We start from the raw sequence: 24,093 nt of genomic DNA on the forward strand, positions 1-24,093 counted from the left end.
ATTCCTGTGTGTCAGGGTTCAGATTGGTTTGTGGCATTGGACCTGAAGGATGCGTACTGTCATGTCTCGATCCTTCCAAGACTTTGTCTTCGAGGTCGGGCTCATCAGTACAGAGTTCCGCCTGCGGCCTATCCAGAGGTGGGACAAAGTCATTGTTTGGCAAGTCACAAGTCAAGTCAAGTCCAAAGTCCTACGGTTTGACTTTCGAGTCTTTTCAAGTCTTTTTAACAGAAAAATAAAATGTATACAGATTATGTATGGTTGTAAGATCTGTATTTATTAAACAAACCTTTTTTTATGAAAGAACATTGCTCAGATACATAAAAATACAAATGTCATTTTCTAAAAAAGTGCTGAACAGTGCTGTGTCTCGTCTCCACAGCATATTGCACAAGAACGAGTTGACCTTGTATTGCAAAACGGGTCTGAAAAACTGAACCAACTTTCTGAAATTGTCTTCACCTGAAATGATTGTTTCAAACAATCTCTTGGGTCGTACAGTGTGGGTCGTACAGTGTGATCGTACAGAAGCCTGGGCTCCAAAAAATATCAGGTCTTTATTAGAAAGGCAGAGTGGGTAGGGGTAGAGAGAGAGAGAGTGAAAGAGAGAGAGAAAGAGAGATTAGAGGAGGGGGTGGGGGAGGCAAATACATGAACATAACATGCTTTTCTGTCAACGCCCTTCACTGCATTGCATTTGCAAAAGATCAGATTGGCCAAAAGTCTGTCAGTCATTATTGCGCGATGGGGACGCAGAATGATGCCACCATGGCTGAAAACTCGCTCCACTGGAGCACTAGATGCAGGCACTGCCAAGACTCTGATGGCTACTCGGAAGAGTTTTCATGTTCAGTGGCCAGAACAAAAGGGCGTTCTGTCCTTCTGCAATGTCAATGTAGTGACTTAGCTGTACTCCTGGCGTGGTCCCTACATCCCTTTTCTGCCTCATATGGTATGCAGCAAACAGTCTCTCACCTTCTCCAATGTCCTCTTGCTCTTCTTCATCAGGCAGAGGCACAGGTGGCTCAGTCTCTGCAGCATCTTGCAGGATCAATTCTGGAAATACATGTAACAGTGACAGCAGAAACAAGAGAGCCCTTATTACACTGATGTTGGTGACAGTGTTAGACTGAAAGATGTAATTATTGTTAGTCAGTTAGATCAGATTAAGATCAAATTATTAAAAAGTTGCATTAAAGTCAATAATATTTACCATTAACTCGTTGTGCCACCTCTGCCTTGATGTCACGACTGACCAGCACATGGTGCTCCACCCACAGCAGAGCAAAGGCTGGATCCAAGGCCGCTGCTTTCAGGTAGATTGTGTCTGAAAACAGGGCAGTGATTCCTTCCTGAGACTGGGCCATTTTCACATTAATGAAAATCCCAAGAAATCTTTTTTTCAGGGACGTCTGGAGACTTCTGACCAGGCCGCTCAGGAAACGAACTTGAGGCTTCAGCTTCTCGAGGTGGTGATTGAGGGACAAGACAGATGGAACAACTGCACTGATTGTGATGACCTTCTCCCCCTGCGTTAAATCAGTTGCTTCCCCAAACGGTTTCAAGGTGTCCACCAACTCCTTCAACAGATTCCACTCTCGTGGTGAGAATGACAGCTCCTTATGCCCGGCCTTTTCAAGAACAGAACAGAGCTTTAGGTGATCACACTGAAGGACTGCTTTTACTTGCCTCAGTGTTGAGTTCCATCTCGTTTTCACTGCAGCAGGGATGCCTTTCTGCTCCCCAAATTCATCATCAAAAAGATCTTTGAACGTTGTGCTAGTGTGCAGCAGTGAGCTAAGTTTTGATAATTTGGAAAGAGAAGGACATACTACTTTTGTTTCTTTCAAACCATCCCCCACAACCAGCTGCAGCGCATGTGCAAAACACTGCAGCGTCTACTGTTTGCTGATCTTCCAGGGTTAAGTCACACCACAGCTCAGGGTCATCAAGATGATCTCCGTCATCACCATCATCCTCTTGTTCACTGGGGAAGCACACAGTGAATGCCTTTCGCATGTTAGCAGCATTGTCGCTAATAATATAGTCCAATTTAGCTTTGATGTCATATTCATCACATATTGCCTCAAATTGGTCACAGATACGTTCAGCAGTGTGAGAGCCTTTGAAGCGGTTGCAGGCCAAGAGATTAGTCTTTAGCTGTACCCTCTCTGCGTCTTTCTCTACCCAGTGCACAGTGACGCCAAGGAATCCCCTATTCTTTCGGTAGGACCAGATGTCCACAGTGACTGAAACATGGTCAGTGTTGCTCAACTGAGTTTTTAATTTTAAACGTTTCTCCTCAGTGAGGCTTTCTGTTTTTGCGGTCAGTGTTCTGCGACACACTGGGCTATACTTACTGTCCAGCACTGACAGAAAGTGACGAAAACTCTTTTTTTCCACAATGGACAGGGGAATGTTGCAATCAATAATCAAATCAGACAATATGGTATTGGTGATGGCTTTCTGCTGAGGGTGACTCATGCTGTAATGCCTTACAACAGTGTCCAGAAATTGAGAGATTGAGGGCTGTTGTGGTTAATTTAAGATGGTTCTGTTCATCTGGTATTCTTCATATCTGTAACAGGTAATCATACGAAACAACTGTCAGAAAATCCCTTATAGCCACACGTTGTATTTGAAACTACTCTTTACTCATATCAATGTCACTTTGTTAATATTAATTGTATTATATAATGTATACTATATAATACATTTCAGTTTCAGTGTGTGCAATATTAAGAATATTTTCACTGCTTTAACTTGCCATCCCCTCAGGAAACTGAAGTCAAATGCTTTTTAGTTCACTCTCCACCACACTAGATTCCATTTTGCTTTGCATCACACAGAAATTGCAGGTCTACTGCTGTCTAATTCATTAAGTTTAGTTGTGCTATGTTATGTCTTCGGTGATCAACTTGTGATTAACCAAAATTACATAAACGACCTCAATGAGGCAGCAGTAGACCAACAACTCCTGTATGCTGCAAAGTAAAATTGAGTGAAATTGGTATTTTGTCAATTGAATCTCGTGTGTGCTGGAGAGATTGAGATGCAAATCCGTCTAGCAGCAATGTAAAATGGTAGCACATATTCTCAATGAAGTAGGCTACTTCATACAAACAACAACGTTGTTTTCTTCACATAATGTTGAAAGAACTTTGCTCTCTACCTTGTGTGATACACTCACGTAGGCTACCTCATACAAACAATCCGGCTTTCAAAATCCCGATCAGTATGAACCAGCAGGGGTTTGCAGATTATAGTGTTTGAAAGGTGATGTTGAGGAAATGTACAGTCTCATTGATATAAACATGCAGCTAATAAATTACTTAGCTGATAAGGTAGTCTTGACATTCATTCAAAACTTACCTTTCTTTGTGCAACTTCAAGTGTCGAACAAAGTTGGAAGTTGTGGCATCTCCGTCTGTAATCTTCGACCCGCATGTTTTACATACTGCAATTCGTTTTTTGTTGACCACCTCGTAATTTTTATAGCCAAATGAAACTACCTTCGGTATCATTTCGCAAACTGGCGCGTTCACGTTGCTGTCACGTTGGACACTGTCGAATCAAAAGAATCTACGGTACTTTGATTGGATGACGTGCTGAATGCGCGCATGCTCTCTGTCACACACGCGCACAGACACATAAACAGAGATAGAGCGGTCCGTGTCAACATACTTTTTATCTTTGGGCTTTTTATGGGAAGTAGCAAGTCTTTACAAGTCAATAGGCGCAAGTCCAAGTGAAAGTCACAAGTTATTTATGTTAAAGTCCAAGTCGAGTTGCAAGTCGTTTTATATTTTGTCAAGTCGAGTCTAAAGTCATCAAATTCATGACTCGAGTCTGACTCGAGTCCAAGTCACATGACTCGAGTCCACACCTCTGGGCCTATCCCTGTCGCCCTGCACCTTCTTGAAGGTCACGGAGGCTGCCCTTACCCCCTCACAGGAATGGGCGTTTGCATTTCTCAGTTATCTCGGTGACTGGCTGACACTAGCACATTCACGAGGTCCGGTTTGCACTCTCAGGGATGTGGTTCTCAACCACCCGGCCCGACTGGGACTTCAGGTCGTCTGGGAAAAGAGTAAACTCTCCTCAGTACGGGGTTTTCTCTTCTCTGTATGGACTCGGTCGCTGTTCTTCACGTCTTGCCAGGACTGCAACGCGTGAGAACGCCTAGACTCAGTATAGTAGCTCCTTTCATGTACCAGGGTTCTGTGACATGTCGCATCTTCAGCTGCGGTCACGCTGCTGGACCCGATGCATATGGAGCCGCTGTAGCACTGACTTCATACCGAGTCCTGAGGTGGGCATGGCACCGAGACACACATTGTGTGTACATCATACATTGTGTTGCAACCTTCAGCCCTTGGGGACACTTTGGTTTTGCGGGCAAGGGTGCCCCTGGGACAAGTGTCTAGACGCACTGTGTCAACAGTTGCTTCCAAGTCAAGCTGCGGCGCCATGTGAAATGGGTATGCAGCCTCGGGGTCTGGCTAGTCCCTCGGCAGCTCGGCATTCAATTGCCAGAAGTTGTTGACAAAGCTTAGGGCCCTGAAGGGGTTTCGGCCCTGTTCAGGGCGAGCATGTGTTTGTCCGCTCCGACAACACAGTGACTGTGACATACATCAACCACAGATTCGTGTATGCTACTTTCGCATGTCATCTGGGCACCGTGCCCAGATCTCTGGAACTTCTGTGGTCCCTGATGCGACCGGGAAGCCTTCAGAAACCGTCCACCTGCAGTGGCAAGCACCTTATACAGGATTGAGCCCCCTCCACTAGGCGGTGGCATGTCCTGGAAATGGCGCAGACATTCTTCCTCAGGGTAGAACCCACGGAGTTGCGGCATCAAATCTGTGCTATCCCTCCTCCAAGGAGGCCTCGATAGGCACCCTTCTGCTTCCACATCAAGTCCAGGTACAGCTACCATGACTTGGTAGAAGGCAGAACGGTGGGGCACGATTTGTTATCTGAGGTGCTTGGGAGTTGAACCCTGCCTGATTGCACCACATCCCCTCCCGATCTATCTGTGGTCCCTTTGGCCTACAGTAAGATCCGCTGAGCCTTCAGTCGGGTGGTTCTGTGCCCTTCCCATGGAGATGGCCTCCCCGACTGCGCTCACCTCTGTTAAGAGCGGGGAATCCCTCTTCTTCAGCTTTCGTGCATGCAAATCGGACCAGTAACTCTCACATTGTTCTGAGAGCCCGGCCTGACTACGTACCCACGGTAACCACCACTCCCTTCGGGGATCAGGTGGTCACCCTGCAAGCAATTCCTACCCAGAAAGATGCCCCCAACCTGACCTTATTATGCCCGGTCCGTGTCCTACGCATTTACCTGGAACGTGCTCAGCATTCAGACGTTCCGGTCAGCTCTTGCCTGTTATGGAGCACAGCAGAAGGGGGAAGCTGTCTCCAAATAAGGATCTCCCACTTGCTGTGGATGCAATCCATACGGCCTACTGGGCCAGAGGCTTACCCTGCCGGATGGTGCCTCGTTAACAGACGTCTACAGAGCTGCAGGTTGGGCTAATACCTAATACTAATCTGCTGAGAGTCTTGAACGCAAGCCCTTCAACTCAGCACTCTGGTTTGGTGTAGTGCTTGCTTAAGCGCTTCCCCTCACAGTGATTACGCTTCTAAGTTTCAGTAGGTTCCCTGACATGAACCCTGGACATCTCTCCATCATTTGGCACTTCTGGATGTGGCGAAGTTTGGCGGAGGAACTCGCTACAAAAAATCCAACACAAGGTAAGGCTACTTTAACTCTTTGTTGGATTTGTGCCCCATATGTAGTGGCTCCTCACATGGCCCCATGTGTGTAATTTCCACCTATAACTCTCTGTGGTGCGGTGTTTCCCCTGAGACATGCCTGTCTCTAGGTCCTGAGTTTGGTAGTCCTCCCCTATGGTGAGGCCCACCTCAGGTTCCTTCACTAATGTTATTCACTTTATACCCCCCCTCTAGGCAGGTTGTGATCTCCGTAGTGCCTTTTTTCCTACGGGAAGCAGGCACTTTCCCAGCATTCTCAAGATGCTCAGCCGCTCCACTGAGGAAGGCCCGGCTGCAGGTAACCCTGCCTGTGACAGGTCAGTTCTTGGATGTTGGAAGGTCACGAATAGGTGAGCTGCACTTATGTTAACACCTTGGCTTGTTACTATCTGCGCCTGATCACTCGTGACGCGGCCAGACTTGTGGCGTGTTTATATAGGGACCCCTAGTGTCGTACACTGGACACAACTCGGAGTGTACGACAGATAGGGAACGTCTCGGTTACGTATGGTAACCCTCGTTCCCTGATGACGTCCTTCATGCCACAACTCTGGACCGCCTCTGAGTGAGTTGAGACGCTTCTACCCCTCAGAACAGAATGAGTGAGCAGTGCATACGCTACCCTGTTTATACCCGGATATCTCGGGCGTGGCCAGCTATGCAAATTCTGCTCACCCAATTTCATTGGCCTTTTTTCAAACTATCAGAGGTGTTTGGGCTCCCAAGAGCGACCCCTAGTGTTGTACACTGGACACAACGTCTCCGTTCCCTCCAAAAAAAGGTAATATTAAGTGTACATTTTACATTTTAAACGTAGCTTACATTTTAAACACAACACTGTCAATATTGTTTGTTATATTTTATAACGAAGAAATCCACAACAGAACTGGTGTGTCTCCAAGCAACAGCCGTGCTTCATTACTGAATGAATCTGCAGCTTTGAACCATTCGGAGAGTCAGTGATTAATAACCATCACAACAATTTGCTTCGTTATCAAATGAATTAAAGGAGAAGTCCACTTCTAAGACAACAATTCACAAATAATTTACTCACCCCCTTGTCATCCAAGATGTTCATGTCTTTCTGTCTTCAGTCGTAAAGAAATTATGGTTTTTGAGGAAAGCATTTCAGGATTTTTCTTCATATATTGGACTTCGATTGTGCCCCCAATTTTGAACTTCCAAAATGTAGTTTAAATGCAGCTTCAAAGGGGTCTGAATGATCCCAGCTGATGAAGAAGGGTCTTATCTAGCGAAACAATAGCAAAAAAATTTGTATACTTTTTAAGCACAAAAGCTCGCATAGGACAAGCTCTCGGATGCGCATCCACGGATCGTTCTTGAACTATTAGTTTATTTTGAACGAATCTTTAATGTGACTTGTGAAGAACGAGTCGTCTCGAGGAGTGATTCGTTCAGTCGCACATGCGCAACATCCTATTAGGTTCTGTACTGGAATTAGTTCACCTGTTTTGAGTCTTCAGGTTTTTCAAATCGTTCGTTCATCTTATGGGGCTGTCATGTGACGCTGATTTTGCTAAAATTAACAAAATGACTCGAAAAAAGATTTGTTCATTTTGCTGAACGAGACTCAAAGGTCCAAGTCGGTAAAATGATCTGAACTTCCCATCACTACTATGAATCACGTTTAAGTTCATCGTCTGTGTACTCCGGCTAAAAAGATAGAGTATGGCGAAAAACTTAATCTTATTTTCTCCTACAACTTCAGAATCATCCGACATGTTGTTCCTTTTTGTTTGTAAACAGTGTTTGACTTACTTGCACTTTCTTAGTCTTTGCGCGTTCGCTTTGTAAACACTGGGTCTGTAGATCCGCCTACGTTTGGCGTGACCTTTCGACATGATTCAATAGTAAGTCGTGAATGCGCATGCCAGAACCTGTGCTACACAAGCTTTTGTGCTTAAAAAGTATACACATTTTTATTTTCCGAAAATGACCGATTGTTCTGCTAGAGAAGACCCTTCTTCCTTGGCTGGGATCATTTAGAGCCTGTAACACCACGCCAGCAGAGGGAGCCTTTGCCCATGTTCGGACTGTTACTGCTCCCTCTGCTGCTACTATGGTGACTTCCTGTTTGGCAGCCATTTAAGGAGGGCCATACCAAACAGGTATTGTTTTGCCGTAGCGGACTCTACTAAGCGTTTTTCCCTGTTTTCATTGCCTAGTTTCTTGTTTTTCCATTTTCTTGTTTCATTGTCTCTGTCTAGTTTCATAGCCTTGTTTCATTTGCTACTTTAGAATGATCACTAGTATTTTGACCTATTTGCCTGTTTTTTGGATTATGCTTTTGTCTCGTCCTTGGATGGTACTCTTTGTTGGTGTCTGACCCTGCCTGTTTTGACCACAATCTGTACAATAAAGCTCACACTTGGATCTATCCACGCTCTTTGTCGAGTCCGTTACAAAATTCTTCGTCACCCATAAATCCAGCGGCTTCTAGAATACAGATCAACCATGGATCCTGCATCACGCCTCTTCCGCCTCTATCAAGGTAATCAAGTACTTTTGTGGACTGTGCCACTTGGTGGCTTTCAATGATGTGACGCTTAAGGAAATTTTTCGCCATGAATTAAATGAACCCATTCGTTCCTGACTAACTGGAGGGAAAATTCACTGGGGCCGGTTGCACCAGCTAGACGTAAAAAAGCTGGGCGTAAGCCCTACGCTGGGCTTTGTAACGTCCAACTTTACGGTAAATATTTACACCCGTTGCAAAACTACGACCAGGCGTAACTACGCCCGGCGTAGACAATGCACGTCCACGCAAACACATTTTCCCGCAGTGATAGCTGAGATGACACCCACGCTGCAATGGCTACAACTACTAATATAAGACTGAATTGCTCAAGACATCATAACAAGTGAAGCCACCGCGAAATAATTTAATTAACTAAATATTTCCTAGCATGTCCACGTTTTTGTATCTGAGGTCTCCCTGCACATTCCTATGACATAATTCTTCAGACTAACACTAAAAATAAAGGCGACAGGTTAGGTAAAATATAATGAATGTACTACAATGCTTCTCTCTAGAGTTATTTTTTTCTAGCTATCAAATTTAAGTACAATAAATGTCTTTCCTGAGGTAAATGTGAACATGATAATTGTGCATTTTAGCCTCTTTAAGTCTTTCTGTGGCTGAAAACCCACATTTATAAATTGAAGAGTTTGTGACAGAATTGACCAAATTTGAGAGCTGATACTTTTTTTCTGATTAAAAAGTAAACACAAAACCTACTGCGATTATTGGATGGCAAGAATGCTGCAAATGCTGAGAGGAATTAAAGACGTTAAGTATTTCCAAGCGTTTACACTGTCCAAGCAAGATGTCGAATAGAAATGCAGAAAGGGAATGCTTTAAGACAGTTATATACCGTTATCAGAATGGTCAGATTCGTCTCTCATTGTCTCACACCATGTCTGCTGCTTCAGAGCCCTCTCACGCCAAGCCAAAGCCTTCCCACGTCATGCCTGTCAAGCCAAAGTCTGCTCACGCCATGCCTGCTCACGCCACACCTGCTGCTCCAGGGCCTGCACTCATCACAACTGCCACTCCATGGCCTGCACTCATCACGTCTGCCAAGCCAGCGCCTGTGCTCTTCACATCTGCCAAGCCGGCGCCTGCGCTCGTCACGTCTGCCATGCCAGCGCCTGCGCTTGTCACGTCTGCCAAGCCAGCGCCTGTGCTCGTCAGGTCTGCCAAGCCCCAGCCTTCGCTCGTCACGTCTGCCAAGCCCCAGCCTTCGCTCGTCACGTCTGCCAAGCCCCAGCCTGCGCTCGTCATGGCTGCCCTTCCAGAGTCTGCACCTGTCATGGCCGCCCTTCCAGAGTCTGCACCTGTCATGGCCGCCCTTCCAGAGTCTGCACCTGTCATGGCTGCCATCCCTACGCCAGTTCACAAGATGGCCGCCATCCCTAAGCCAGTTCACAAGATGGCCAAGATGGCTGCCATGCCTGAGCCTTGCTATGCCAAGGTCATCCTACCAGAATCTTGTCCCGACATGGCTGCCATACCCAAAGCAAGTCAAGTGATATCTGATCCTCTGGTGTCAAGTCAGAGCTGCACTTTCAGTGCCAAGTCAAGTTACGGCTTTTGTTCCTGAGTCAAGTCAAGTTACAGCTGTGTTTCCTGTGTGAAGTCAAGTCACAGCTGTTCTTCACGAGTCAAGTCAAGCCAGAGCTGATCTTCACGAGCCAAGTCAAGTTACTGCTGTTGTTCCCAAGCCAAGTCAAGCTACAGCTGATCTTCCTGAGTCAAGTCAAGTGACAGTTGACCTACATGAGTCAAGTCAAGTTACAGCTGATGTTCTTGAGTCAAGTCACGTTACAGCTGTTGTTTCTGAGTCAAGTCAAGTTACAGCTGATGTTCCTGTGCTGCCTGTAATGGCGGTTGCCATTTTGAGCGTGTGGGCTACACACTGCACTCCAGAGTCCTCGTTTATCCACGAGTCTGTGCCAGAGGCCTCTCCTGTCCACGAATTTGCACCAGTGCCTCCAGAGGTGTCAGCTTACGCTGTAGAACCTCTCAAGGAGGCGGCGTCCATTCATGAACTCACTGTCTTGTCTGTCCACTTGTCTGCTCCAGAGGTCTCGTCTGTCCACAAGTCTGTCCATGAGTTATGTGCCAGTGCCCCCAGAGGTGGCAGTGCCGGCTGCAGAACCTCCTAAGGGGGTGGCATCCTCCTACGATTTCTTTGCCCTTCCTGTCATGGCCATGGAGGCCCTATTTTTCCTAATTTTTCCTAATTTCTTTACGACTGAAGACAGAAAGACATGAACATCTTGAATGACAAGGGGGTGAGTAAATTATTTGTAAATTGTTGTTCTCGAAGTGGACTTCTCCTTTAATGAATGACACGAGGCGTTGCTCATTAAGACAGTAACTTGCCGCCACCTACTGGCGATGTTAGTATTGAATCTACAGTTATCACTTTGTTTTGCCATTATTTAGGCTATTGCTTTATTTATTTTTATATCACTGTCTTCTTTTAAGCCACGTTAAGTGCGGTTTTCTGTGGGGAAGAAAATTTTTATCATGCAATTCAGCGTATATTCTGGGCTCATCTGCTTGCATGTACCCAGAATATATTTTTTATAATTTCTATAGAATATTTGGTCTTTTTCGATCACCATCTTCATTAAGCCGCATTTTCTTTATGCACTGTAAAATCCAATAGTTTACCTCACTTAGATATAATTAGTTTACTTAGATGCTATACTTACTAGGTTTTATTACGTTACAGCTACCTTTAAGGCAAATAAAACAATTTACTTACTAAGCGACAAAGGAACCAATGACATTAATAAACCAGTGAGAGGCAGCAGTGCACTAATATGTTGCTACTGTGCAACATAACAACATTCTGTAAAAACTTTCAGGATATAAGCAGAAATAAAAATGTAAAGTTTGGTGTGTGCTACTGAAGTGGAGATTTATGGCCCAGTGTAGGAGAAAAAATTAACTTTAAGAAAATAGTCTGTAGCATCTGGACCAATCAGACATACATTAATTGTTACATTTAACAAGTAGTCTTTAAACACAACAAGCCAGCTACATGCTCATGCTGGAGCTCTGGAGACAACCCCCCCCCCAAAGCAACTAACACCCCAAAAGGCCTCAGTTGCCAGGACAACGATCTGATTAGAGGTTTTATTGCCCAAAGGAATGCACATCTGCCCATGCTACATTTGCCATAGGAAAGACACAATGCCTATAGATATAGACTCTTTCCTATTCATTCACAAACAAACCTTTCTTTGACCTTCCTATCACACATGGCCCAGGTCATTGTGTACAGTATTACTGCATTGTATTTTAATTTTGTCTGTTGTATTTGTATTTGTCTTTCTACTGTTTTATGCATGCATTATGATAGATGACTAGTTGCATAACCCACCTATGCCATGTTTGGACTCTTTTAATTCGTATGTTGATGATCTAAAAGATGGTGTAAATTAGATGTTGATACCTATGCAATATATTAGTGTTTTAAGAAACCTTAGTAGTTTTTGCATCAACACCCAATCGAATTACATATGCAAAATACCATGCTCACAGACAAAGATTCGTAAACTTTCCCCTCCAAAGGTGAAAGCTACCATTGGTTTGCGGACCTCCTGGAGGCGCAGCCTCCAGAGAGCTTAAAGGCATCACCTCCCTCTCTCTTCCTCTTCACTCTCTTCACTCGTCTGCAACATCTTCCGATTGCTGCCCGTGTGGAGGATTAATAAACTATTGTGCACAAATTACATGAGTTTTGTTTCTGATTCTGCCTTGCAAATTAATGTCCCTTTACGATTCCGATTCGAGCTACATGCTCTAATGCAATGGTACTTCAAGAAAGTTAATTTCTGTGGCCAAGAAAATATCATTTCTTAGCGTTGATATAACAGATTAGTTGATGGAAAATTGATTCTGCTACAGTTACTACTGGCAGCTGATATAAATAATTGTAATTAATCACAATTAATTGTAATTATTTATATACATTTCCCTTTAAGCTAAATCGCGACAAGTCTTTAAAAGTATGGATTTTAATTTAAATCTATTGACACGCATAGATAAAGTGCTACAAAAGAAACACTGAACAGTGTTTTTTTGGATGTTTTCTTTCCACTAGTCTGAAAAAACACTTTATGAAAAACCAAAAAGCCTGAAATCTCAAACTTGACAGGTGCATGAAAAAACTGTTTTTGCCTGCAGTGTCTCTTCTTAAAGTACTAGTAAAATGTGGAATCGTACTGTTTTTAAAAGCAGGGTAAAGCAATACTTTTTTTAGTACCGGCATATCGTACAACACACTTCTCTGTGTGTTTATGTTTGTTTTTGATGTTGCAGTTCAGTGTCATCACCCAAAAATTAGAATTTTCTAAAAATATACTCACCTTGAGGCCATCCAAGATGTAGATGAGTTTGTTTCTTCATCAGAATAGATTTGGAGAAATTTAACAGCACTTGCCCACCAATGGATCCACTGCAGTGAATGGGTGCCGTCAGAATGAGAGTCAGCTGATAAAAACATCACAAAAATCCACAAGTAATCCACACCACTCCAGTCCATCAGTTAGCGTCATATGAAGTGAAAAGCTGCATGTTTGCAAGAAACAAATCCATTATTAACATCATTAAGATATTATCATCATTAAGCTTCATTTTGATGTGAGAGTTTTTTTCACTGGTGAAAGAATGTTTATGGATTTGTCGACTGGTATTTTGGCCAAAAGTTTAAACATGCAGCTTTTCGCTTCACAAGACATGAGTTGATGGACTGGAGTCATATCAGTTATTATGATGTTTTTATCATCTGTTTGGACTCTCTGACAGCACCCATTTACTACAGAGGATCCATTGGTGAGCAAGTAATACTTACTTGCTTATGTGTGAGTTGGATACTTTTTGATATTATCAGCTTTACATTTTTACTAGGTGTTCTCTTACTATTGTTTTCTTATTTCATAGACTGTACAAATAATGGTTGGTGTCATGAATATCACAATGGGTTCTTTTGGCTTTGCCTTTGCTTTTTGGATTGGTGGTGTGGTAAGAGTTGTTACTTATTCTCATCATTATGTTTCTAAATGATTTCATGCATTACAATGAATGAGTAAATTATTTATGACATTGATCTGGCTTTGAGAATACCCTATTAGAATACCCTGTATTTATTTTCATATGTTATATAATTTGTGACCCTGGACCACAAAACCAGTCGTAAGTAGCACAGGTATATTTGTAGCAATAGCCAACAATACACTGCATGTTGTATGGTAAAAAAAATTTATTAAATTTTTTATAACTTTTATGCCAAAAATTATTAGGATATAAACTACAGATGACGTTCCATGGCAATATTTTGTAAATTTCCTACTGTAAATATATCAAAACTTATGTTTTGATTAGTAATATGCATTGCTAAGAACTTCATTTGGACAACTTTAAATGATTTTCTTAATATTTAGATTTTTTTTTCCCTCAAATTCCAGAAAACTAATTAGTCCAAAGTCACATTTAACAAAATCAGAATGATGTGGAATAATGTGTAATCTAGTGGTTTGTATTTACACTTTTAGTTTGAACAAGCGTGTTTGGATGAACAAATGTTTTTATTTTTTTGCTTTGCCTTTTAGTTCCTTGTTGTTGGAATTATATGTGCTGTTGCAGTGCAGTTTCCACATCCTAAGCTGGTAGGTATGAATCAATCATTTTTATTTTATTTTTTATGTATGTATGTGCATTTATATTATTTACATTTTACAGTTGGCCATCAGAGTGATTCTGAATGTAGTCAGTGCTGCACTGGCAAACACAGCTGCTGTGCTGTATTAAAGGGACCTGGCAGTGGGAAGCAGTTTAAGCTGTTACAGAGAACCTTATTATTATTCATCTGATAATGACTTTATAAGGCCTAACCGTAAAAACAGCAACTTTGAGTCCTGTTTTTACTACAAAAATCTAAGTGAGGTAATGATTTGATTTGGATACTGTTTTGTAAAAGCATATTTGTGTATTTTATTATTATTTAATAATACACTGATGTTTTTCCACCTCTAGATGATCCTCTGAGGATTTGATATCATGATGATATTGCTGTCGGTCCTTCAGCTCTGTGTGACCATCACTTTCTGCGTTTTGACTGGGAAAGCTTTGTGCAAGAAGGATGAAGATGAAATGGTACTGTATCATCAGCACTGTATCATCACAACAATTCGCTGTGATCATAAGAGTTTCAATTCAATTCAAATTTATTTGTATAGCACTTTTCACGATACATATCGTTGCAAAGCAACTTTACACCAAATTAACGTTTTTACAATATATGTAGTAGTAGCTTACTAGTGGTGACTATGTCAAGTTGATGTACATATGGCAGAGATGTATGGTAAAGATCAATTAATGACATAATCAAACAGACAAAGAACACCATAAATTAGTAGCAGAAGAAAAAAGCAGTTTCAGAGAGCTGCACTGTGTGTACAAGGTTATTTGTGGTTTTGCGCTTGGTGGAGGATTCAGAACTTTACTAGCCCCTCTTGGAAGATGACACTGCTGGTGCTGCATGACAAGATGAACACTTAAAAACATAGTTCTGTTTTAACACATTTTCTTTGTTTTGGTAATAGAAGGTGATTTATGTTGCCATCTGCAACACCATATATACAGGTAAATAAGTTACATGTAGTCTTTTCATAAATGTTTTGTTACTTTTAGAAAGAAAAGGGCTGTTTTCAAGAGCATAATGCATCTTGAAAATCTTGGGATTTGGCCAAGTGCCTAGGGTTTTGCCTAGGTTTGGCCTGTCACTCAGGGGGCTACTGCGGGCTCTCTTAGGTTCCCTCAGGAACCATCCTACAGAACATCGGTAGCTACCCCCTGCTCAAGGATGCGTAAGTAGCGTGGGGCCCAAAGTGACCAGGGACAACCAACTCAGAGAACGGGCATGAGATTGAGCGTGTAACCCATATATAGAGAGTGCGCAGGGACTAGCGCGTGTATTACCGTTACTTGGGGATTTAGCCTAGCAGATGCTCACAGGGTATCGGGAAGGATACATTCAGGGAGTGGGACCCAAGGTGGCCAGGGTCTGAAGCAACTCAAGAAGGGTACGGGCCGAAGCGCGTGAATCCCTACCATATAGGATTCTAGAATGGAAACAAAACGTAGGTGCATTCCATACCAGTGTAGATTTAAGAAAAGTGCCCAAAGACTTGCGTGTGCACTTACCATAAACATGGATTTAAGAAAGTGCCCAAAGGTTCGTGTGGGCACTTACCATAACATGGATTTAAGAAATACCGCTTATTAGAAGCAGTGTGCTAGTAGATGACCCTCAGGATGAGGGGGGCACTGCTAGGCATTTCAAATAAGGCTCCAAGGGGAAGGCAGTAAGGGCAAACCTCAGTTTCCCGGTTGGGACAATGCTCAGAACCAACCCTCAAAGTGAGGGGAGCATCGTTAAACAGACAATTAGCTGCAGCTAGCTGTCTGATAATACTGCCATGGAGCAAGTACACTTGACCAACGTCAGAAGTCAGTGCTTCGGGACAGGCTTCTAACTCCCGAGAGACAGGAGGAACACCTGATCCGCCCAGGGGTGACAAGCTCTAAGAGACCCTCCTGCAGTGAGGGGAGCATCGTCATGCCCTGCCAAAGAGGCCTTGGAATGTGATCTGATCACAGGATATCAGATATATAGCAGAGACGAATCCATCAACTCAGTATGGCTGTGTAGAGAGCAGCAGCATACCCAGCCCTCGGGCTGTGTTGTGGGTATTCTCTTGAGGGGGCATAAGCCACTACCAACCCAAGCAGACCTCTGTTTACTATCTCAATAGAAAGCATGCGCCCCATTCTTGCAAGGCCTGCAGAACCTCAAGAACAAAGGCCTAGATAATAACAGGGTCGTACTCATACATCGTGGTTCCTGCGCATGACTCCAGTTAGGCCAGGGAGACCTTCTTGTGAAGCTGCCCAGACCACCATAGTGGGCCATCTACTTACAACCCTAGCAGGGGAGATAGCATAATTTAGGTAGGGGCACAGGGAGACCGCTGCTTAAAAACCCTAAGAAGGGGAGCAATCACAGAGTCAAGTCAAGTCAAGTCACCTTTATTTATATACCGCCTTTAACAATACAGAATTGTGACAAGGCAGCTGTACAGTATTAAATAGGAAATAGTACATCAACAATGCCAAGGGCAACAGTAAACACTCAATTTTCAGGTAAAGGTAGTTAATCACATACAATAAAATAAAATACAATATTGTGTGAAGATAAAGTGCCCCAACTAAGCAAGCCAGAGGTGACAGCGGCAAGGAACCAAAACTCCATCTGTGACAAATGGAGAAAAAAACCTTGGGAGAAACGAGGCTCAGTCGGGGGGCCAGTTCTCCTCTGGCCAGACACAGAGGACTCACCAGGTTCCCGTGGTCCTGTCTAGGTGACGAGGTCTTCACTGGGGATCCGTCTCTGGGGCTCATCTAGTCGATGTGGTCTCCGCTGACATTCAGTGCTGTACAGGTCGTCTCTAGGTGCTCATCCACCATCTGGGCTGGGTACGGACTGGATCCGGGGGACTGCAGTGACCATCTGATCTGGATACGGACTGGATCTGGTGGTTAAGGTGGCCTCGGAATAAGAAAGAAACAGACTAATATTAGCGTAGATGCCATTCTTCTGACAATGCACTGAGTACATCGGGTGTTATGGGAAGTGTTCCAGGTTCCGGTTGACCTAATTAATTCAGCCTAACAATCCTTTAACGGATTTGAATTATAGAAATGTGTTAATGTGTTATGTGTAAGCCAGGTTAAAGAGATGGGTCTTTAATCTAGATTTAAACTGACAAAGTGTGTCTGCGTCCCGAACAGTGTTGGGTAGATTGTTCCAAAGTTTGGGTGCTAAATAAGAAAATGATCTGCCGCCCGCGGTTGATTTTGATATTCTAGGTATTATCAAATTGCCAGAGTTTTGAGAACGCAGTGGACGTGAGGTACTATAATGGAGGTACTGAGGAGCTAAACCATTCAGGGAGCCAGTGCAGTGTTGACAGAACTGGGCTAATATGATCATACTTTTTGGTTCTAGTAAGAACTGTAGCTGCTGCATTTTGGAACAGCTGGAGTTTGTTTATTAAGCGAGCAGAACAACCACCCAATAAAGCATTACAATAATCTAATCTTGAGGTCATAAACGCATGAATTAATGTTTTAGCATTTGACATTGAGAGCATAGGTCGTAATTTAGATATATTTTTGAGATGGAAAAATGCAGTTTTGCAAACACCAGAGATGTGGTTTTCAAAGGAAAGATTGCCATCAAATAGCACACCTAGGTTCCTAACTGATGACGAAGAATTGACAGAGCAGCCATCAAGTATTAGACAGTGTTTTAGGTTATTGCACGCTGAGGTCTTAGGTCCAATAATTAACACCTCTGTTTTTTCAAAATTTAGCAGTAAGAAATTACTTGTCATAGAAATTTTTTAACTCAACTACACAATCCGTTAGTTTTTCAAATTGGTATGTTTCGCTGGGCCGCAAAGAAATATAGAGCTGAGTATCATCAGCGTAACAGTGAAAGCTAACACCATATTTCCTGATGATATCACCCAAGAGTAACATGTAAAGCATAAAAAGTAATGGCCCTAGCACTGAGCCTTGCAGTACTCCATACTGCACTTGTGACCGATATGATACCTCTTCATTTACTGCCACAAATTGATAGCGGTCAGATAAGTATGATTTGAACCATGTCAACGCACTACCCCTAATGCCAACATAATTTTCAAGTCTGTTCAAGAGAATGTTGTGGTCAACAGTATCGAACGCAGCACTAAGATCCAGTTGCACTAACAGAGAGATACAACCACGATCGGATGACAAGAGTAGATCATTTGTAACTCTAATAAGAGCAGTCTCAGTACTATGGTACAGTCTAAAACCTGACTGGAAATCCTCACAGATATCATTTTTCTGTAGGAAGGAAGATAATTGTGAGGATACAACCTTTTCTAATATTTTTGACAGAAATGGGAGATTTGAGATCTGTAATTAATTAATTCGTTGGGGTCAAGTTGTGGTTTTTTAATGAGAGGCTTAATAGCAGCCAGTTTGAAGGTTTTGGGGACATATCCTAATGACAGTGATGAATTAATAATATTTAGCAGAGGATCTATGAGATCTGGAAGCAAGTCTTTTAGTAGCTTGGATGGAATGGGGTCTAGCATACAAGTTGTTGGTTTAGATGCTTTAACAAGTTTATACAATTCATCCTGACCTATAGTAGAGAATGAGTGGAATTGTGGATCTCCCCAGGAGATCTATAGTGCACTATCTGATGCAATACTATAATTGACGGCTGCATGGTGACAATTTTGTTTCTAATAGTATCGATCTTGGATCATAAAGTCATTACTGCTATGCTGATGGGCATAGTCAGTATCTGTTGGTTCTTTATTTTTTGTTAACTTAGCCACTGTATTGAATAAATACCTAGAGTTATGTTTGTTATCTTCTTAAAGAGTCAAAAAGTAATCAGATCTTGCAGATTTTAATGCTTTTCTATACAATAGGGTACATTCACGCCAAGCAGTACGAAAAACCTCTAATTTTGTTTTTCTCCAGCTACGCTCCATTTTCCGGACTGCTCTCTTTAGGGCGCGAGTGTGCTCGTTATACCACGGGGTCAGACTGTTTTCCTTAATCTTCCTTAGGCGCAGAGGAGCGACCGTATCTAGAGTCCTGGAAAAGAGAGAGTCAATAGTTTCTGTTACATCATCAAGATTTTCTGAGCTATTGGACATGCTGAGGAACTCGGATAAGTCAGGAAGATTACTTGGAAAGCAATATTTTGTAGTAGAAGTGATGGTTCTACCATACTTGTAATAAAGAGTTGAATTTACAGTTTTAGTTATCTGGAGTATACACGAGACTAGATAATGATCAGAGATATCATCACTTTGCTGCAGAATCTCAATGGCATTGACATCAATTCCATGTGACAGTATTAAGTCTAGAGTATGATTTCGACAATAAGTGGGACCGGACACCTGTTGTCTAACTCCAATAGAATTTAGAATGTCTGTAAATGCTGCTGCCAGTGCATCGTTTTCATTATCAACATGGATGTTAAAGTCACCTACTATTATGACCTTATCTGTAGCTAACACCAGCTCAGATATAAAATCAGCAAATTCTTTAAGAAAATCTGTATGGTGCCCTGGTGGCCTGTATACAGTAGCAAGTACAAACGTCATGGGGGATTTACCGCTAACACTTGTCTCTCTGGATAATGTTACATAAAGCACCATTACTTCAAACGAGTTATACTTGAAGCCCGCTCTCTAAAAAAAACACTGAAAATATTGCTATAAATTGTAGAAACACCTCCCCCTTTACCTTTTAGACATGGCTCATGTTTATAACAGTAATCATGAGGGGTAGACTCGTTTAAGATAATGTAATCATCTGGTTTTAGCCAGGTTTCTGTCAAACATAGCACATCTAGGTTATGATCAATAATCATATCATTTACAAAAAGCGCTTTTGTAGAGAGGGACGTGATATTCAAAAGGCCAAGTTTTATCATTTGTTTCTCTGTATTATGTACATTTTTTATTTGTTGAACGTTGATTAGATTGTTATTCTTAAATTGGTTTGGACGTCTTTTGTATTGTCTAGCTCGGGGAACAGACACAGTCTCTATAGCATGATATCTAGGTGAAAGGGTCTCTTTTGGTTTTGGCTTTTGGTGACGCGAGGCAGCTAGCAGACGGTCGGATTTGCCAGTCTGTCTGCTTCCTGACCTGGGCCCCAGTTAGTCAAGTGCAAACTCTAAGACTATATGCCATATTACTAGAGAGAAGAGCGGCACCACCCCTGGAGGGATGAAGACCATCTCTTTTCAACAGGTCAGGTCTGCCCCAAAAACTTTTTTTCCAATTGTCTATGAAACCTATGTTATTCTGCGGGCACCACTTAGACATCCAGCCATTTAGTGACGACAGTCTGCTATGTATCTCATCACCACGATGCGCAGGGAGGGGGCCAGAGCAAATTACAGTGTCTGACATCATACTTGCAAGTTCACACACCTCTTTAACATTATTTTTAGTGATCTCCGACTGGCGAAGTCGAACATCATTTGTGCCGACGTGAATAACGATCTTACTGAATTTACGTTTAGCATTAGCCAGCACTTTTAAATTTGCCAAGATGTCAGGCGCTCTGGCTCCCGGTAAACATTGGACTATGGTGGCTGGTGTCTCTATTTTCACGTTCTGTACAATAGAATCGCCAATAACTAGAGCACTTTCATCAGGTTTCTCAGTGGGTGCGTCACTGAGTGGGGAGAACCTGTTTGATGTTCTGATCAGAACGGAAGAGCGGTGTTTTGACCCGCGTCTCACAGTCACCCAGTTGCCCTGCTGCAAAGGCGAAGTTACCGGAACCGAACAATGTACGGGACTTCCTGAGCTAGTCGCATCCAAAGCCGTATCTGAGGCCCTCACATTCTTACTATCCTCGATTAAAGTTTGGATGCGTGTCTCTAGTTCTGAAATCTTCTCTGTCAGCCTAACTATTTCCCTGCATTTATCACATGTGAATCCCTCACTGCCGATAGAGATTGATAAGCTATGCATATGACAGGTGCTGCAGGTTACCAGAAAAGGAGAAGCCATTACTTACCATAGTTGTAGAACGATTTCAACTCACCACTGTTGTTTGATGAACTTGTGAAGAGAAAGCAGGGGGAGAAAGCAACAACGGTTGTAGAGGCGGATAGAAAAAGTAAAAGTGAATGGCAAGCTAACCGGCTAACACACTGCAGGCACGCTGCACTCGCGGTTGTAGAATAAAAACAAGCGATCAACAAGAGCGAGGCAAAAAAGGAAAGCGGTAGTAGACGTGAATAGAGACGTGAGTGGGAACGCGAATGGCAGGCTAACCAGCAAACGGAATGCTAACGCACAGCATGGCGTTGCACTCACGGTTATAGAATAAAAGCGAACGATCGGATTAGTTTGATGGATAATTTCAGAAATCTGGTGGGAAAAAGCTATATTTTATCACTTTAAACAACAGAAAGTAATAGTAAAATAGAGATTTCTACAGAAAAACGAAACTCCAGGGAGCTACAAACGCATACCACTCTGCAACACGGGACCGGAAGCCCATTGTCAGCCAAAACAGAGTTAGCCAAAGGGTATCTTCAGATAGTCAATGTGCCTAGGAAGGCTACCAGAAGGGAACAAGCTGAGATTAACCTGACCACAAAGAGTAGGCTGTCTACTTACAACCCTATCAGGGGAGACAGCACTGTCTGGGTAAGAGCTCAAAGAGACCGCTATTTAGAAACCCTAGGAAGGGGAGCAATCACTGAGCTGGTACATAGATATCCTTGGATACCTATGTGTGTAAGAAGGGCTACCAGAGGTAGAACTGAATGAAACCACCCAGACTACAGAGAGTAGGCTGTCTACCTATATTCCAAAGAGGGGTGACAACATTGTCTAGGTGAGGGCTCAAGGGCTACCTAAAAACCCTAGGAAGGGGAATGATCACAGAGCTAGCACATGGCTATCTTTAGATAGCTGGCTCTAGGAAAGGGGACTATGCAACTGCCGAGACCACCAACAGTGGGCTGTTAAACTATAAACCCGATAAGAGAAGACAGCACCTTCTGGGCAGGCTCCAGGAAGCTGCTATTAAGAACACCAAACAAGGGACTTAGCTAGAACTAGGGCTATGCAAACAATGGGACGCGACCACCACACGCATCCCAGCAGCAACGCCGGCCCCGAACTCGGCAAATTCGGGTATACAGTGAAGACTCACCCATCTTCTTTGCGAATGCACCGCAATCAGCACCAAGAGCTGAACACGCTGCTCTTCACCACACACACACAGCCCGCAAGCTTGTGAAAGCGGGTATGAGAGCATGCCTGTCTCTCGCAAGAAACGAGCAATGAATGCAACAATCTCATTCAACTTCCTCGAGAGCTGATTTTCGCTTATTCCTCACCATACATGTACAGTCCATGAGTCGTATGAAAGCTGCGGGTATCAGAGCGTGCTTGCCTCTCACAAAAGACAAGTAAAGAATATAATGAGCACAATAAACTCCCTCAGGAGCAGAAAGTGCTTGCTCTTTACCACACATTGTCACACTTGAGCCATTCTTAAAACTTCTGGTGAGGGAACATGCACTCAATTCGTGCTTAGTTACAGACATAAGGTCAGTGAAGACGAAGAAGAGAATGTTGTGTTCTACTGGTGTCCTTTTATACTGTGATCACACCGGTAGTGACCCACTGGCAGCAACAAGTCATGTCGGAGGTGACTTTATAGGCTGTTGCTGTTGATCCTCCGTTTTTGTATGTAGGCTTCAGATATGAGTCACAGAGAAGCGTTCCCCATAGTGACCCTTGGAGGACGCAGTTTGAGTTCCTCGAAAGGGAACAGGGCTGTTTCTTACCTGTTTCATGTATGGCTGACATGTTCATCACATTAGGTTTATTTCTTTGTTTATGTTAAAACTGTAATCCAAATGGAAATTTTATATGTAATTCAAAAACATGTTTTTGGGGTGTACATGACTGTAGAACACTTTTTTGTAAATACTGAATGTTATCTGAGCATGTCCAACGACATTTCTCTTCTGTAGTATTATAAAACATTTTATTGCCTTCATTTTTGCATATAATTTGGAAAGCAGATGAATAGTCAGTGACATGATAAAAAGTCTGACACTGTAACACAGTGGAGTATTGTTCTTGTATTGGATCTATTGATTCTTACTAACGTTCTTTGCAGACTGTAGTAAAGTGTAGTGATCTATATTGCAATATATTGATTACTCAAATATGTAAATTGTCATAATTCACTGTAAAAATATGCCATACAATTTGTGCACTTATCTAAACCATTAAACAGCTTTAATGAGAAGCCCAGATAATTACTGACTGACACACATTCCCTCTGCCGTATCAATCATTAAAATATTAAAACATCAAAAATAACCATGATTATCTTAATCATGATTACAAATTAACCATGTGAAATATGGAAATACAATCTTTTTTTCTTTTCTGCTCATGCATTGTGTGTCTGCATCATACGGAGCCTTGGTGGTGGGGGAAAAAATTGGCTTCTCTTGCAAAACTTTTTAGTTCCCTCGAGAAACTTTGCGTTCCCCCGCAAAACTTTTGCGTATTCTCTCGCAAAGATATTTGAATTGAGTTCGGACAAACACTTCCTGTTTACTTTACAGCTTGTAAGTTAGTGGTTCATACAGCTCCGTATGTTCACAATGGAGCGGTTAATAGAGTTTTATTTTGAACTTGGACTCAAGTAGCCCCTAGTATAGAAACACAGTGCTTTGCTTGTAGTTTAAGGCACAGTTTTGGAACATTCTAAAACACTTAATGTGGCTAAAACAGTGACAGTGGCGGTCCAATTCGGTATTAATAAATACTATTAATACTAATAACAATTTTTATATTAATACTCTTATTAATAGCATTACTCTCAATAAAGCAGATAGCCATGAATGCAATGTGCTAATGAACGTTAAGCTTTTTCTTCCCCATAGAAAACTGTTAGACTACAGAAAACGCTTAAGGGAGGCTAATGGACGAAGATGTAGTTACCATGTTCTAAGTACAGTAACCATGGATTTTTTTTTGTTTTATTTGTAGGCCTAGTAAAACCATGGTTAATTTGTTTGCTGCATGTTTTAAAACATAAACATACATTTAAGTTTTTGAAAGGAAAAATAAAACAAATAAGTAA

General features: G+C 42.5%; 1 protein-coding gene across 1 annotated transcript in view; it reads left to right on the top strand.

The window, feature by feature from the left end:
* The window catches only part of tmem176l.3a (transmembrane protein 176l.3a), a 44,689-nt gene extending 29,637 nt beyond the window's left edge, over nt 1-15,052 (top strand). Inside the window, exon 12 of the transcript XR_007829418.1 lies at nt 14,962-15,052. The gene's annotated coding sequence lies outside the window, so the exon portion shown is untranslated. The remainder of the gene's footprint in view (nt 1-14,961) is intronic.
* The last annotated feature ends 9,041 nt before the right edge of the window (nt 15,053-24,093 follow it).

Source organism: Labeo rohita, chromosome 16 (genome assembly GCF_022985175.1).
Source record: "Labeo rohita strain BAU-BD-2019 chromosome 16, IGBB_LRoh.1.0, whole genome shotgun sequence".
Lineage (NCBI taxonomy): Eukaryota > Metazoa > Chordata > Actinopteri > Cypriniformes > Cyprinidae > Labeo > Labeo rohita.